Genomic DNA, 3,932 nt, shown 5'->3' on the forward strand with positions numbered 1-3,932 from the left:
CAATTGTAACGAAACGAGGTTGTGTTGTGGCAGAATAGATATTGCTTTAAAGGGTAATTACTTATTTATGGAAGTTTCCTCAAAATAGGCTAGCTGGAAATTGAAGAGACTAAACAGTAGGGCTCAGGGAAGGATCAGGCCGTATTTGCATGCCCTAGTAAGACGGTACCTACTGAAATACTTGAATGATAAAGAAAATAAATTAATGTAAGGAGTAATGACAAGAAAAGAACTATTGACCAAGAAGATATTCAGAAGTAGTGTTGAGCGCCAGGAAAGAATAGAATATATTGCTCTCCACGTGACCTATATTGCTGTACCTAACTAATACTATTAAAAGGTAGGATAATAAAACATATAAGTATGTACAACCAACCAATTTAATGAAAAAAAAAATACCTATAACCCCTATATATACAAATTTATACACTAGCTAACTAGTACCTGTTGTACTAGAAGGATACGCTCCTGTCGACACTGAGATTTACAGAAAAAAAAATAAAACACAAAAATTTAATTAATTATACCAAGACAGTTATTTGAAATTACAAGTTATTTACCTAAACAAAAATATTATATTGATATTGATCACAATATTGGCTGACAATTCCGTATCTGACCTAAAGTGATAAACCTGAGTACAATATCTAATAACTGAAATAAAGGTTATGAAATAAGGGAATAAACACCTAGATATTGTATACAACACCTTTACACGATGATTTATAACCTTCAGATTATTTTAAATGAATGATGTGAGCGGTGAAAGGTAAAATTTGTTGAAAAATATTAAATATTAGACAGTTATTAAATTTTAGCAAAGTGAGTTTATATTATTATTAAAGTTATTTATTTCAAAGTTATTAAAACTATTAAAGTTGAAAGATATTATTGAACAAAAATTGAAAACGTAAATTTTACTATAAAACCTGTTGCTTCTACAAGTGAGAGCTGGTTTCTTCTCCAAAATCCTGCTAGATGAATGGTTGGAGATCCAAGTTATCCTCCAATCTTCCCCAAACCTGGGGGGTACTGTCATCCACAAGGAGGTACGCTTCTATGACTGGCAAATCAACATATATTCCATAAAAGTAACAAAATCGCCCAAAATTTCCCAAAATTATTTTATTCCATTTCCAAAAAAAACAAAAGCTGTGACTTGACTTAATCTTCTACTTCTCCTTCTCCACCAGTGGCTAAAAAACAAACCTTGATCAGCTGGTTGGCCTTGAGCATATATGAAACAGGGCCTCTACAAAAAGGTGTATCACCTTATCAGAACTTGACAGAGAAAAAAATCTAAGTAAAAATTGAAGTTTGATGTCCATGCTTAAGTTCATTGACCTTGATTATCCTTGAATGGAAACAGCTTTTAAACGAATATAAGAAAGTATTTAGACAAGTAAATGGGGATCTTGCAATCAAAGATTGCACTCTGGAGTTATTTAAAGGAGAGAATTAGCTTATCATTGATTTCAAACTTGTGGAGTGAAAATGTAATTCTTGGAATTTTTTTGATCTGTAGAACGTAGATTAGAAGTAGATATTGAAACTGTGATAACTGAAGAATAGCAATGTTTTCAATCTAATCTAAACATGGTATTAGAAATGATTTAGACAGTTACCTTTTTTTTTTCACGGAAAAGAAATGAAAAACCATAGCTATGTGACATTCATACATACCCATTGCTTTCCAAAAACGGAGTTGAAAAATAAAAACTCTTCTCTTGAAACACTCCACACTACAAAACCAAAACAAAACTTCCTCCAACGTAAATTACTCTTCTTATAAATTAATATGTCAACCAAATTTCTATTTCTTATGCAATGGCCACCGGCGGAGATTGAACTGTTGCCTTATCAAAAGCCGAAAACTAAGTGCCGGACCGCTGCGGTTGCCGAAATGACCAACACGCCAGCCGGATGCCGGCATCGCCAGGCGAACCAACTTATAAAACTTGAATTTCCCCAAAAGTTACAAACATCATCCAAATAGTAAAAATCTAGGCAATACCTACTACACGCTGATGTATATTTGGTTGTATACTTATTGGGAGTTGCTTTTCCTAATAAATATTTTGAAATGCATATTATAAAGTGACGATGAGTATCACTCATCGTTACAATGTCATCTAGACTGCAACCACATTCCATCTTGACTGCAACCAACCAACACCTGTAGGCCTGGTGGCCTAGAACATCCACGTCTCCAGAGCCAGTTGCAGAACCAGCAGCAGTACCATTCAACATCAAGAAGATACCATCAGCTACCAAAAGCCATAAGTATAATCCAGAATTGTTAGTTTTTGGCAAGAATTTGAATACATTTGTTAATGCAATTTACTAAATCATTTTATTTATTATATCTTTATGAACAGTAAACATGATTAGTTAAAATATATTGTTTTGTTTGCTACCATTCTAAATTTTCAAAGTTCATTCTGAGGTTAGGACAAGACGAACAAACACCTGAGTGACTGAGCTAAGCTAAGGGTGTAACGATGGCTATCTTAGTTGGTTGAGGTAATATTTTCAGATATTGTTTCAATTAGCTGGGGTAGTCCATCGCTTACTCGTTTCACTGGCGCCCCACGTTGGGCGCCAGGAGCGCTCCCCCGGGCGCTCAATGGTCACAGACCAACTGATAAAATAGGAAATGGACCTTCAATATGATCCATTTCCTATTTTATCAGTTGGTCTGTGACCATTGAACTGGCAAGTACCTAGTTTTTTCGAGCAGGGAAGCATGTCGCCTTTTAAGCATGTACTTAATTTAATCTTGTAACACCTACTGGTAGTCACCATATTTTCATAAAATTTAACATGTAAACCATATATTATGAAGTTACCACTTTAAATAGTGTACTAGTTACAATTACTTAGCAGAATGTAAGCATTCTCCACATGTTTTCATATTAACAGTCACAATTTTAACCTTTTTGCCTTAATCTAACGTGGAAATAATTCATTCTAGGCACTGAAGATGTTCTGAATTAGAACGAAAACGGTTTGCACATTTCATAAATTTTTTAATAAACAATTTTATACCAGTATACAACTTGAAGTTTTTACTTCTGTATGAGTTTTTTAAACTATGGTATACAGCCAACTATTGGGATTTTCCCATTATTATAGTACATATACATTTTTAAAGTAGATGACTTTAAAATGATATTGCCAATATTTACATGTTGCGTTCCTGGAACATTATTGAAAGATCGTTCATTCGATTATTATGCAATTAAATTTTTAAGAATATTCTTAATGTTGTTCTTAAGCGATTTTTTTGTGACATTTTTGTAATCAACTATTCTTCTTCTTCTTTCTCGAAACGCCTTATGCCCGTCAGAGGCGTCGGAGGATCAACTATTCTAAATTGGAAATAAGCCACAATTTAACTAAAAAAAAATGATTTTATTAAAAATCCACGAGGAAGAATTTCCTGTAGCTGGCTGTATACCATTAATTACAAGTAAAATTTAATAAAAAGATTTTGTCTTGGTATAAGGTATATTAGTTTAAAAAGCCCCTATGGGGCTACAAACATAGAAACAAAACGTTCTCGCTCTGTAACAAGAGCATGATCAGTTTTACCTAAAATAAGTATAACCATATTAATTAAAGCAAAATGTTACAAGTTAAAATGATGACCAAGGTAAAAGCAAAGTTTGGTTATACATACTTACAAGAACATGGTGAGCCAACCAAAAAATACAAAGGTCAAAGCCTTTCAAAAACAGACTAAAAGTCTCATATAGATGCAAACATGTCAAAATCCAAAGGATGGATATAATTCCTATGGCTACAGCCCTAGGGTAACATATTACTTCCACACGTGGTAAGTGGGTCAATTGGTAACAATTAGGTCATTATGTTACAAGAGGTGACAGGCAACTAAGAGATGAGATTTCAAAAGCGAGTCTGTCTGATGT

At 33.5% G+C, this 3,932-nt stretch overlaps 1 long non-coding RNA gene across 1 annotated transcript; it reads right to left on the bottom strand.

The window, feature by feature from the left end:
* Nucleotides 1-362: 362 nt before the first annotated feature.
* LOC114328504 (uncharacterized) lies at nt 363-2,022 on the bottom strand. Its single transcript, XR_003652181.2, has 2 exons — nt 1,684-2,022; nt 363-1,196 (listed from the first exon to the last, which is right to left on the bottom strand). It is a non-coding gene; the product is annotated as an uncharacterized LOC114328504 (long non-coding RNA).
* Between the last annotated feature and the right edge of the window lie 1,910 nt (nt 2,023-3,932).

Source organism: Diabrotica virgifera, chromosome 4, assembly GCF_917563875.1.
Source record: "Diabrotica virgifera virgifera chromosome 4, PGI_DIABVI_V3a".
NCBI lineage: Eukaryota > Metazoa > Arthropoda > Insecta > Coleoptera > Chrysomelidae > Diabrotica > Diabrotica virgifera.